This window comes from Balaenoptera ricei, chromosome 12 (assembly GCF_028023285.1).
Source record: "Balaenoptera ricei isolate mBalRic1 chromosome 12, mBalRic1.hap2, whole genome shotgun sequence".
NCBI lineage: Eukaryota > Metazoa > Chordata > Mammalia > Artiodactyla > Balaenopteridae > Balaenoptera > Balaenoptera ricei.
This window is the reverse complement of record NC_082650.1, coordinates 12,954,214-12,968,790: the sequence shown is the minus strand read 5'-3', so window position 1 is coordinate 12,968,790 and position 14,577 is coordinate 12,954,214. Positions and strand designations below refer to the sequence as shown.

General features: G+C 36.4%; 2 protein-coding genes across 3 annotated transcripts in view; one reads left to right on the top strand and one right to left on the bottom strand.

Moving 5' to 3' along the window:
* IPCEF1 (interaction protein for cytohesin exchange factors 1) overlaps nt 1–14,577 on the bottom strand; it is a 208,364-nt gene that overhangs the window by 14,613 nt on the left and 179,174 nt on the right. The window lies entirely within an intron of this gene.
* Nucleotides 1–14,577, top strand: part of OPRM1 (opioid receptor mu 1) — a 172,550-nt gene that overhangs the window by 104,066 nt on the left and 53,907 nt on the right. The gene's annotated exons all lie outside the window — the stretch shown is intronic.

Here is a 14,577-nt window from a genome sequence, read left to right as displayed (position 1 = left end):
TGAAGGCTGTAGGGAAGGATCTGTTCCAGGCCTCTCTTCCAGCTTCTGGTGGTTCCTTGGCTTGTGGCAGCATAACTCTAATCTTCACATGGTTTTTTACGGTGTGCATGTCTCTGTGTCCAAATTTCCCCCTTTTATAGACACCAGTCATATTGGATTAGGGGCTCACCCTATTGACCTCTTAACTAATTACACCTGCAAAAAATAACCATTTCCTAATAAGGTCACATTTTGAGGTCTCAGTGGTTACAACTTCAACACAGGAACTTTGGAAGGACACAATTGAACCCATAATAGTACACCCTCTAACCTCCCAAAATTCATGTCCCTCTCACATGCAAAATACATTCACTCATCCCAACATCTCCAAAAAGTCTTAACCCATTCAAACATCAACTCTAAGTCTCAAATCTCACCCAAATATCATCTAAATCAGAGATTGGTGGGCCTCAGGGAATGATTCATCCTGGGGCAAAGTTCCTCTCCACCTATAAACCTGTGAAACCAAACAAGTCCTCTGCTTTGAAAATACAATGGTGGGACAGGATAACCTTACAAACCAGCACACACTCTACAGCTTGAGAACCATTGTCCCAGATCACTTTTTAATGTCCTTCCTAGAACTGTTCTTTGAATGAAGGAATCCACCTGTGGCCTGTGGCTTTCAGCAGATAATAACTCCTCATGTCACACACCTCCATTCTCTTTGTTAACCACACCGTGCCAGCCTCAGCTCAAATGCTTCTAGTAAAGTGACTCCACCCAGGATCCGGGGGGACCCCATGTGCTAGGCTAAGCCAGTGGCAGTTCCATCATGCTAGCCACAGTCATTCATCCAGGGATGAGCACGTGTCTCAGATCAGGCCCACTGGGGCCAAAGAGACTCAATTCTGAGACTTTGGTTTGGGGTATCAGGGAATCAATTTCTCTATTTTCCTAAACTGAGTGGTGTGATGATATAACCTGGAAGATTCCAGAAATCATGCCAAGAATCATGAGAATGGAGCCAATCCATAGGATCCAACTGAGACATGGATTTTGGTGATACCATTAGTGCCCTCTTAGCTTATGGGAGCCAGTACATTGTCTTTGTTAAGATATTCTGAGTGTTGTTTTCAAACATATGCAGCTGAAAGAGTCTCAAATGATATAGAAAGTTACTCAAAGAAAATCATCTCTTGATGCTGCTTTAATTTCTTACTAAGAACTTCAGTCCTTTATTCATTTCAGTCTGAAAATAATGTTGGGAAAGATAGACAATAAGATTGTTTTCTACCATGTACTCCCTAGTGTCTATGCATTTTAGCTCCCGTCCTGAGAACAAGCTTGATAGAGGATCATATAGGATGTATGGCCTTACAAGAACTGGAAAAAAGGTCTCTCCAAAGAGAAAAGCATACAATAGTAGTCTAGGAGCATCAAAATTAAGCACACTCACTTACTTTACAGTTTACTCTTATAAGATTAAGTGTCTTTAGGCAATAGTTTCCCCCCTTCTACCACCAGAAAGTCCACAGGTGTGCCCAATACTCTTTCATAAAATGAAGAGCAAAGATGTTGGGCTAACTTTGCAACTAAATTAAAGTATTGGTCAGTAAACTTCTTTGTTCACTAGCACAATATTATCAAAAAAGGAGAAAATATTCAAAACTACATTTGGACACAATTAGACTTTTTGGCTCAGTCTGTGCAGACATCAAAAGTAGGTTTTTGTCAATAAGCACGTGAAAAGATGCTCAATATCATCAGTCATTAGAGAAATGCAAATCAAAACCACAATGAGATACTATTTCACACTCACCAGGATGGCTAAAATAAAAAAGGCACAATAAGAAGTGTGGACAAGGACGTGGAGAAACTGGAACCCTTAAAGTTGCTGGTGGGAATATAAAATGGACCCACCACTTTAGGAAAGCGTTTGGTAGTTCCTCAAAATGCTAAATGTAGCATTTTAAGTTACCATATGACCCACCAATTCCATTTCTAGTTATATACTCAAGAAAATTAAAAACATGTTAACACAAAACTTGTGCATGAATGTCATGAATGATATAGACAAAAGGTGTGAACAGCCTAAATGCTCATCAACTGATGAGTGGGGTGACAGATTGTGGTACACACATGCAATGGAGTATTAGTCATTAAAAGAAATGAAGTACTGACACATACTAAAACATGGATGAACCTTGAAAAATTCTTTGAAGTAAAAAAAGCCAGTCACAAAAGACACATACTGTATGGTCCATTTATAATGAAATGTCCAGAATAAACAAATCCATGGAGACAGAAAGTAGATTAGTGGTTGCCTGGGGCTGAGGAAGGAACAAGTAGGAATGCAGAATGACTGTTAATATGTATGGGGTTTTTCTGTGTGTGGTGCTGAAATGTCCTCAGATTAGATTGTGGAGTTAGTTGCACAACTCTATGAATATACTAAAAACCACTGAACTGTATGTTTTTATGTGTGAATTTTATGGTATGAGAAGCATATCTCAATAAAGCTATTAAAAATTAGACTTTTATAAGATTATCATGATAACTGATGACACTTGCATAGGAGAAATACTAAGCATGGCAACAGTCCTGGAGTTAAGCTGGAGACATTAGAAAGTCTTAAGAAATTTAAATGAAAAGATATCTGACTCTTAGAGGGGAACATTAGCATTGAGGACTCTGGGAGTTTTCAGTCCCACAAGAACACAATAATTGTACACACCCTTTTTTTACAGATAGGCAGGTGGGGACTCTACTTCAAATAAAGCCTGAATACATAGCTTTTAATACCACAGTATTTTTAAAGTAATATATATTTAACAAACCTCAAGAAACAAACCAAACAAGTATACAACAAAGAAGATAAACAGAATGACTTCTTTACTTTCTCTTTGTTCACCAAGCTACTCAGTTGTGCTACTAAAGATTGTGATAGAAAATAAAAATACTTTTGTCTAACATATTAATTTGTAAGTATGTCAGAGTAAAATGAATATATTAAGATCTTATATCTAATTCAACAAATATTAAATCAGTAAAGATGAAAATAAACTTTAGAATCTTGAAATAATATGGCATAAAGTACATTCCCTAAATGAAATATAAAGAGGACCGCCTCTTTGGATAAGTTTATTATTATTTAATATATTTATATCAATATATATTACCTTTTAGTTAAAAATATCAGAGATTATCTCCCTCCCACACACATATTCCTGTCCCTAAATTAAGCTTTGGGGCATTAGCCATGAGGATGTGTGTGAGTGAGTGTGTATGTGCATGTGTGTGTCTGTGTGTGTGTGTGTGTGTGTGTGTATAACTTGATCCTCCAAGAAATAGTGGAACTTTAAAATAAATACACAGTAAAGTAGACCTGTTGGGATTATAAAAAGTTAATACAGAATTCACCTAAAATATGACCAAACAATGTTCAAAGAAACAAACCCTTTCTCATTGGGATTCACTTAGAAATTGGAGATAATAGTAAGGAGTGAATATGTTCAGATAAGGTTAAAGCTGTAGAAGAAATGCAGAAAAATGAATTCAAATTACCATTATGTTCTTACCTCTCAGTTCTCCATCTCTCCTCAGAGGAAACCTGAGACTAAAAGACCATGTGTCTGACCTCTAATAACCTGATTCCAGAATCACTCACAAAGGAAAGGATGGGAAAATAATAAACGATGATTTTAGAGTCAAGAAAATACCTTGATTGCCTTTTCTGTATCATAATCTGAGAGATATACCACATATTGCTAGATACTCATGGGAAAGACCTGTGATCTAACCTCATCCATGACCGAAATGGGGATTTTATACTGTTTTACTGTTGCTAATGGCTGGTGCCTAGGTCTTCACAGGACAATAAAATGAACATCCAGTAATAAAGGAAGCAGATGACAAATAGGATCATAGGACAAAAAAAGGACCCAAAGGGTACAAGCACACAAGAAAACACAGCTTGCACCTGACCCCAAAGCTGGGGTGAGAGTCCTTCCTAGTCGCTGTATGGAAGACCAGCGCTGGCTGGCTAGTCCTACAGGGCTATCCCTGTACCTTTCAGAGGCTTCTCAATAAAGTAATATTTTAAAAATCTCCATTTCACCTTTTTTATGTAAATATTTTTCTAAATTCTAATATCATATTAGGAAACACTAGATTGTTCCCTTATCTTACCAGATTATAAAAAGAGCAAAAAAAAAGGACTGGCAGAAAAGACCACTGATCTCTCTCCCACTGGAAACAGAAGCCAAGTTAATTATTTCTATCTCCCTTGTCTTCTGTGGCAAAATAAAAGAATTTTGTCTGACAATCAACTGTTTCCAATGCAACTGTTATCCTTCCTCTCAAGTGCATATTTTAGTCTTCTTACATAAAATAACAGGACTTTAATTTCCTTCACCACATAAGGCATCACGCCTCACAAGTTCTTTGCCAAGGAAGATGAAAACTATTTTTATTTTATAGATGAGAAAAAATGTGGAGATTCTTGGAAAACAGTAAGTGATCTTTCCAAAATGTAAATCAGTGTAGAATTAGGAATAAAAGTTTGATTCCACACTGTGCAGGCCCATGCACTTCTGGACCAGTCTTCTCCAACTTTAATAAGCAAACAATCACCTAGGGATCTTGTTAAAATACAGTTTCTGATTCATTCAGTCTGGGATGGCAGGCACTGAGATTCTAAATTTTTAACGAGCTCCTAAGTGATGTCAGAAGTGCTGGTCCGTGGACATACTCTGAGTAGCAAGGCTAGACTGCTTCCCAGCAATTAGTCATGCAGAAATAGCCTCAGCTCACTGGAAGGGAAAAGGACTGAAATTACAACTAGAAAGTTGAGACTTGTCCAGAAAGCAGCATCTATTTTCTCTGTGCCATATCATAGTTTTTAAAAAAACCTGGCTTGCTCAAGGGAGGGTTCCAGAATCCCTGCTCTAAAGCATCAGTATCTCAATATTGTTGAGTTGGTAGGAATTTGGGGTAAATGTTAGTGACCCTTGACTTCTGTTAGACTGGCTCAGAATGTCTGGAGGGGTCAGACTAGTAAACGTTCTCCAAACTTAGGTCAATAATCTAATGATTTAGACTCAAGAAAGGGATGATATTTTTTTAACGAGATCTTTCTTGTTGACATTAGCGAAAGACCAAACGTTTTTAACTAATGGTTACTAGTTCCCTCCCTTCCAAGATGATGCCAAGTGTATATGCTCCTCCCTCGCTACATCCCAGGTACTCAGCCTATTGTGTACTTCTGACAGGACAGGCACGCTCCCGCAGGCCCAGAATTTGGCTGTTGAGAACACTGTATGCAGATTATCTCTTTAAGTGCTGTATTGTCAACTTCGCCTCCGCCACTATCTTATTTCTGGTGTTTCCTTGTGCTTTCTAGAATGTGGTTTTTATTTTCTATTTAGAACATAAATGCTGGCCTCCAGAGACAAGAGAGGAATTCATATGCCATATTTCATATCAGAATTTGAAAGGAAAACTTTTTTGAGATTGGAAAAATCTAAATGATGTCCCAAGGAAGATAATATTTGTTCCCAAATATGAAGCACTTGAAAAGGTTTAGGTAGAAAACAGTATTTCCTGTTTCATGAGCAATGTTCTAAGTATCTGAGAAAAGAAAGACCATGAAAGGCACTTGTTACAAAGAGAAGAAATAACTACATAGTCATTTGGACATTAAGACTTTAAGACTTTACAAAAGTCATTTACTATAGCACCTGATGCTAAGAGATCAAAAGCTTTCTACAGGCTTCCTTTAATTAGTGATTCGGACAACTCTACAGAAAGAGACTTAGTATCATAACGACAGACAAATTTAAATTTTTAACTAAGATAAATCCAGATAACTTATTTTAACCATAAGGATACTACTAACCAAGAACATTAGCATAGTATAATTTTGAGAGACAGATTGCCTATTTCTGCTGCTGTTGATGGTGGTAGAGATCATTATCATGTATTTAGTTTTTAACTAGGTGACAGGCACTGTGTTAACTGCTATACCAACATTCTGTCATTACCTTTGTAACAACCCTACAAGGGAAGTATTATTAACCCTGATATAAAGGAGAGAATGTCAAGACACAGAAAGATTAAACCTTGACCAAATTCACAAAGAGACAAACCTAGGTTCTGACCCAAAGCTTATTGCCTTATACACTATTCTTTATACTATAAGTATATTTGATATACTTTCTTTTGAATAAAGTTCAGTGAAGAAGATTTTAAATCAGATAATGCATAGTCATCAAGACGGTAGATGGCGAGGCCAAGGCTCAGATGCCTGGCACCACTACTCTATCTTCCAAGGGAAAAGTCCCCACCCAGAGCCTCTGCTTCTGAGGTGCCCAGGTTTTATACCTCAGATTCTGTTCTCACAGGGCCACACGGCACTAGATCCCAGGTGAGGAAATTCGTAAGCTGGTCAGCAACCTAAAACACAGACTGCATAATCAGATTCTCTGCTTGGGCATTTGAACTGGGCACCTGGGGATAATGAACCAGTTTGAATCAGGAGCAGAAGACAAGAGTCGCTATCATGGTAGGCTGGTCCCTGTATACAACAAAGGTATAAATGCACAGAAATGGAGAATGCAAAGTCGGGGTCTAAAAAAAAAAGATGGCAAGTAAAAGAAATTCTATAAGAGAAAAATCAGATTGAGAAAGTCAGAGAAAGCATCCAAGTATAAAGCAAGTGTTTTTACTTGTGTTCTTGTAACTCGGAGAGTAATTTCACTTTGGTTTCCCTCATTTTCCTATATTTGCTTCACCTTCTCTGCCTGTCAGTTACCTATTTTCTCTTGGATATTTGATGTTTCTATTAAGCAAGGCAACTCAGTATGCTTGTACTGTATTATTGCTTTTATTGATAATAATAAACCTAGTCTATTGGGCGAACTTTAGGGTTTGTTTTTCTTTTGTTTTATTATTACTGCCTCTGTGGCAGTGATTTTCAGAAATAATCTTAGCTTGAGCTCATTGCCTAAGATTCTAATAAGTAGCTTTACATTCTTAAAACAAAGATTCCAGTTGTTTTCAAAATGTATTCTTCCAATCATATGAGCACCCTGGATTAGGTGAAATATTTAATGCAGACATAAAATTTCTATATCTGCTCACATCCTAAGAAGATAAAAAACATTGGCATGCACATAAAAAGGTATTTGGTTAGGGTTTTTTTTTCTTTTTTAAATATATTTATGAGGTGAAGTTTGAATAGGAAATAAATGGGAAAAAAAGCTTGAAATTGCCTAAAATCAAGGATACAAACCCAATGCACAGTAGATTAATATGTCAACCTTGGCTCCGTAACCTGCTGGATCTAGCAACCATATGGATCCATGATGGGAACAAATGAGCACAAAATATAAAAACGGAAGATTCAGAAGGAGGGGAACGATATGAGGGGCACTTCATGCCAAGAGAAGTGAGGCAAGAGGAAGAAGAAGTTACCCCAATACAATTTCACAAGCAGAGAATGAAGCTTTGGAGCAGATAAATGCCCTTACCTTTTCAAGATGGAGCTCTCTTGTCCTTATGTCTATGGTTATAATCTAGTGTGATCTGTAATTACTTGCAAGACATCCTTATTTTTGCCTTATAGGAAATCCTCAGTGTACACATTTAGAGCTACATATTTCAACATGGCCATTAAACCCCTACTAATAAACCTTTTCCCAGGAAGTGATAAAAATTCTATACAGTTGATATTATATTTCATGCCACAGGGGACTGAATGTTCTGGAAAACTTATGACTCATCCTTGATTCCACTCTTTCCCTCACACATTTGATCCCTTTATTAAGTTCATCCATCACATATCTTTGAATGTCCACTGTGTACTCGGGCAGTGCAGTTGAAAGACTAGGGATAGACTAAACCAGGCAACGATGCTTTATGAATCTTACATTCTTACATTGTATGTTTATAATATATCCCAAATATGTGTATTTTTTCTGCTCCCCACCCCCATTGCTACTATCATTTCATTGTTGGTCTATTTCGACAGCTACGTTCCTAATATCCATTTTCCATACAGTGAAGTGATCTTTTTAAAATGTAAACCACACCAAAACATTCCTCAGCTTCAGTTCCTCCAAAAATATCTCACTGCACTTAGAACAAAATCCAAATACTTTAAAGGACCCTGAATTCTCCAATATCTTCCTATGCTGCCCCTACCCGCTCTGCTCCAGCCATGCTGGATTTATTTCTGTTTCTTGAACCGCAAAATTTGTGCCAGTACTAGAGCATTTATACTCTATTTTCTCTCTGTCTAGGGCATTTTGCCAGCTATTGTTTATATGTGTAGGTTTCCTTGTGAAATTCAGGTCCCAGATCAAATATTGCCTCCTCATGGAGATCCTCCCCAACCAGTAATCTAAATAAAGGTCCTTCTTCCTACCTCCATTATTATATACGCTTACCTGATTTCCCTTATAGAACTTACTCACTACCAGAAATTATCCTGTTCTTCTATTTACCTAATTGTCTCCAAACCCTGCCAAAACAGACATACGCACCGGACTGTAAGTTCAATGCAAGAGGGCTATTGCCTTTGTTATCTTCAAAAAGCATCTCCAAATGCCAACAATTGAGCCAGAAATATAGTACCTCCTCAAAACATATTTGTTAAACATTCACTGTTTGGTCAAAATTTCCATTCTTAATCTCATTCTCACCTCCTTCATATATCCATACATAATAAACACAGTGAGCTAATTTTGGATTTGGATTCTTTAAAAACTCAGTAAGTAAACTATAATTATTAAATGTCAAGTGTCTAGATAGATTAAAAGTAAAAATTAAAATTTGTTTTCGGTTAGAGAAAAAGGGAAAGGACACAAATTACTAACATCAGAAATGAAAAAGAGGGATATCACTACAGATCCCATGGGACATTAAAAGGATAGTAAAAAAATACTATGAGCTATTCTGTGCTCACAGATTTAATAACCTAGCTGAAACAGACCAATTCTTTAAAAGAAACAAAACTCAAACAAGAAGAAATACATGATTTGAATAGGCCTATATTCAATCAATAATTGAAAAACCTTCTAATTGAATCAATAATTAATAACCTTCTAAAACAAAGCACCAGTCTCAAATGCGTCCACTGATGAATTCTACCAAACATTTAAAGAATAAATTATACCAATTCTCTACAATCTCTTTCAGAAGATAGAAGCAGAGGGAATACTTCCTGACCCATTCTATGAGGCCAGCATTACCCTAATCATCAAATCCAGACAAAGACATTTCATTGCTGAAAACCAATATACCTCATGAACATAGATGCAAAATTCCTCAACAAAATATTAGCAAATTGAAGAATAAAAAAATTTTACACCATGACTGAGTGGGAATTATCCCAGATATGCAAGGCTGGCTCAACATTTGAAAATAAATTAATGTAGTCCATCACATCAATAGGCTTAAGGGGAAGAAGGGAAAAAATCACATGATAATATCAATAGACACAGAAAAAGCATTTAACAAAACCCAATACTCATTTGTGATTAAAAAAAAAACTTCTCAGTAAACAAGGAATAAAAAGAAAATTCCTCAACACAATACAGAATATCTACAAAAAACCTACAGCTAACTTCATACTTAATGGTGAGAAACTGGAAGCTTTCCCACTAAGATCAGTAACAAGGCAAGGATGTCCCCTCCCACTACTCCTCTTCAACATTGTACTGAAAGTCCTAGCCAACACAATAACACAAGAAAAGGAAATAAAAGTATACAGACTGGGAAGGAATAAATAAAACTATCTTTGTTCATATATGACATGAATTTGCATCTGGAAAAGGCAAAACTATGGAGATAGTAAAACGATCTGTGGTTGCTAGGCATTGGGGAAGGGAAGGATTAAAAGGTGGGGTACAGAGAATTTGTAGGACAGTGAAAATATTCTGTATGATACAGTATTAATGGATACACGTTGTTATACATTTGTCCAAACCCACAGAATGTAGAACACTAAGAGTGAACCCTAAGGTAAACTATGGACTTTGGGTAATTATGATGTGTTAGTGTAAGTTCATCAGTTTTAAAAAATATACTACTTTAGTGGGAGGAATATTGATAATGGAAAAGGCTATTATGCGTAGGGGCAGGGGTAGACAGGAAATCTCTGTACCTGCCTCTCAATTTTGCTGTGAACCTAAAATTGCTCTAAAAATTAAAATCTACTTTGAAATATTTGTCAATTGGCTGGTTACTATAGTTTTGTAGTTTGAGGCAAATAGAACCTTATTTGCTTTGGCTTTAATTAAGAAGAAATAAAATTGTAGGGAGAGAAATTAAAAATTAACAACCAAAGGGTAGTGCAGGAAAAGATGTCAAAGGCTTATGGTGTTGTCTTGATAAGAAGGATCTACCTGTAAAAACTGATCTTATATTTTCCATTTCTAGTTGAAAATTCAGACATGTGCTCATATCATTCTAGTTCCTTGCTCTTGATGCATAGGGTGACATATATTCAGGAGTCTCCGGAACAGCCAGGAAGGTATAATCAAAGAGACAAACAAATGAATCTGAGACCATAAGGTTGGGAGCATCTCAAAGGACTGCACAAGATTCTTCACAGAAAAAAAGTATAAACTGCAGGTGTATGCGTTCAAGAAGACTTGCAGATCAGGGACGTCATTCTCAGACCAGGGGCACACAGAATTTTCCCCAGCTTTGTGTAAAAATACCTGGAGACAAATGAAAATGGAAACACACTGATCCAAAGTCTATGGGAATAACAAAAACAGTTCTAAGAAGGAAGTTTCAAATGAAAATGGAAACACACTGATCCAAAGTCTATGGGAATAACAAAAACAGTTCTAAGAAGGAAGTTTCAAATGAAAATGGAAACACACTGATCCAAAGTCTATGGGAATAACAAAAACGGTTCTAAGAAGGAAGTTTATAGTAATATAAGCTTACCTTGAGAAACAAACAAACCAACAAAAATCTCAAATAAACAATCTAACCCTGTACCTAAAGGAACTAAAAAAAGAACAAACAAAACCCAAAGTTAGTAGAAAGAAAGAAATAGTAAAGATCAAAGCGTAAATAAATGAGACTAAAGAGTAGAAAAGATCAGTGAAACTAAGATCTGATTCTTTGAAAAGTAAACAAAACTGCTAAGCCGTTAGTCAGATTCATCAAGAAAAAAAAGGACTCAAAAAAAAACAGAAATGAAAGACAGATTACAACCAACACTACATGAATACAAAGGATCATAAGAGATTACTACAAACAAATATACACCAAGAAAATGAACCTAGAAGAAATGAATAAATTCCTAGAACATGCAAACTTCCAAGACTGAATCAGGAAGAAACAGAAAATATGAAGAGACTGATCATCAACAATGAAATTGAATCAGTAATTTAAAAACTCCCAACAAACAAAAGTCCAGGAACACACAACTTCACAGGTGAATTCTACCAAACATTTAAAGAAGAGTTAACACCCATTCTTCTGAAACTATTCCAAAAAAATTGAAGAGGCCAGAACACTTCTGAACTCATTCTAGGAGGCTAGCATCACCCTGACACTAAAACCAGACAAAGATACTGTAAAAGAAGAAAATCACAGGCCAATATCACTGACGAACACAGATGTAAAAATCCTCAACAAAATATTAGCAAACCAAATTCAACAATACATTAGAAGGATCATACAACACGATCAAGTGGGATTTATCCCAGGGATACAAGGCTGGTTCAGTAACTGCAACTATAGCAATGTGATAACAAATCACATCAACAAATTGAAGAATAAAAACCATATGATGATCTCAATAGATGCAGAAAAGTTTTTGACAAGATTCAACATCCATTTATAATAAAAACTCTCAACAATGTGGCTATAGAGGGAACATTTCTCAACATAATAAAGGTCATACATGAGAAAACTACAGTCAACATCATACTCAACAGTGAAAAGCTGAAAGCATTTCTTCTAAGATCAGGAACAAGACAAGGATGTCCACTCTCACCACTTTTATTCAACTTAGTATTGAAATCCCAGCCACAGCAGACAAGAAAAAGGAATCCAAATTGGAAAGGAAGAAGTAAACTGTCACTGTTTGCGGATGACATGATACTATAGGTAGAAAATCCTAAAGATGCCACCAAAAAACTATTGATCTCAGTTATATGTGGAATCTAAAAAACAAAACAGGGACTTCCCTGGTGGTGCAGTGGTTAAGAATCCAACTGCCAGTGCAGGGGACACGGGTTCAAGCCCTGGTCCGCAAAGATCCCACATGCTGTGGAGCAACAAAGCCCACGTGCCACAACTACTGAAGCCCACACACCTAGAGCCCGTGCTCCGCAACAAGAGAAGCCACCACAATGAGAAGCACGCACACCGTAACGAAAAGTAGCCCCCGCTCGCCGCAACTAGAGAAAGCCCGCGTGCAGCAACTAAGACCCAATGCAGCCAAAAATAAATAAATAAATTTATTAAAGAACAAAATAGTTTTAAAAAACAAAACAAAACAAAACAAAAACAGACTCATAGATACAGAGAACAAATAGGTGGTTGCCTGAAAGGAGGGCAGGGTGGGAGGGAGGGTTAGATAAATAAATGAAGGGGATTAAGAGGTACAAACCCCAGTTATATAACAATTAAATCATGGGGAAGTAACATATAGCATAAGGAATATGGTCACTAATATTGTAATAACTTTGTACGGAGACAGATGGTCACTAGACTTATCATGGTAATCATTTCTAATGTATGCAAATGTTAAATCACTATATAGAATACCTGAACTAACATAATATTGTTCATCAACTATATTTCAAAAAAAATGAGATTAAGGTCTGAGAACTACAATTGACCTAGTTATATTGCATAAATTTGCAGGTAACCTAATCAGCATTACTTCATGACATCATCTAGGGATTTTTGGCCACTTGACATGAAGCAGAGAAAGCAGGCAGTGGGTCATCCATGCTTGAGATTAATGCCATTGAGGTCAAGAATTATAGATTCAAGATTTTTCCAGTAGTAAATATTTACTCCCATTTTCAAATCACTTCTCAAATTATAGTTTAAAAAATAGGATCACTAGGAAATTTTCTAGGGACTAAATTAAGTAGCAGAGATACAAAGACCAAGATTGGTCTTCACCTTGATAGACATACTATAGAACCCCTCAAGTAAGTCTCTCCTTTGCTTCTTATTCCCACTGCCACCCCAGCTATTACACAAGCTTCCTAACTCTTGTAATTTCCTTTGTCCCCTTACACCTTTCTACCTCCAAATTCTTAAGCTCATGTAATTTTTCTAAAGTACACCTCCAATTATATGATTACCCTGATTAGAAATCATCATCTATTATCTATTGAAATAAACTAACAACAAGCCCAGTATTCAACATCACCAAAATTTATTTTCCATTCCTCTTTTCCATGGCTCACCTCTCTATGTGCAGACCTTCCCACTTAGATCTTAGATCAGCTTAGATCACTTAGATACGATCTTCCATATTTTGAGTTCCTGCTCTCTTTCAAATCCCTCGAGTACTTTGTATGTCTCTGTGGCACTTATTTTACTCTGCTTTCTTTTGTTAAATGAGTCTTATTCTTCCCACTCTCCCCATTACACATTAAAATATTTTAGACCAGAAATTGTAACTTGCTTGTTTTTGTATTCCTATTAGCACAAAGTACATAAGTACATGTTAGGTACTCAAAATAATAATAATAATAATAAAAATGCTTAATTGAATGGAGTTCATTAATCAACTTTTTCTTTTTATTATTATCTTGCTTCCTAAAGAGACATACCTCATAATTCCTACAGCATCATCTGAGGTAGCTAGCTAAAATAATGTAGCATCTGTACTGTTTGCCCTAAAATTGTGTAAAATTTTTGGTAATTGTTAAATCCTAAAATCTGGCTCATTTATGTCACTTTCCTGAGATGTCATGCATGCGCTAGTATGTATATATCTTCATTAAAAATGCATTTTATTCAACATGATTCCCAGGTCCATTCTGTCTGTACTTGTACTTAACAATTTATTTGCATAAATTGGGTATTAGTCTCGTTAGTGGTTATTCAGCTTGTCAGCGTCCAGGGTAGGGTCACCCCATTCGTGGAGTAAGTATAAGTCAAACTGTCCCCACATTGCCAGCATAATGTAAGTAGAGAAATACAATGTGAGTCATCTTCACACAGGCATGAGTCATGGGCCAAATAACCTTTCATTAAAGAAAGAAACGGTATAGAGTAAAACTGAGCTGAGATGAATATTCCATTTAACCCCATCACCTCTTACCCCATTACACTTTGTGGAAAGACTCAGTGAAGAGTCTGAAGAGCTCTGGAACTCCCAATGCAGAAAGGCAATAGAATGCAATTAACACCCTGCATTGTTTAAATAGCTTACTCTGCAGGGGAAAAATGTCTAAAAAGGTTTATCGGTATAAAATTCTAGCAACCACAATTTTAATCGCATACCAACTGCAAAATATTTCTTTCATTGTCTAAATAAAAAGAAGGCTATAATACATTGTGTCTGCCTGTTTCAGGGCTCAGTTGTTAACCTTTAAGAATCTT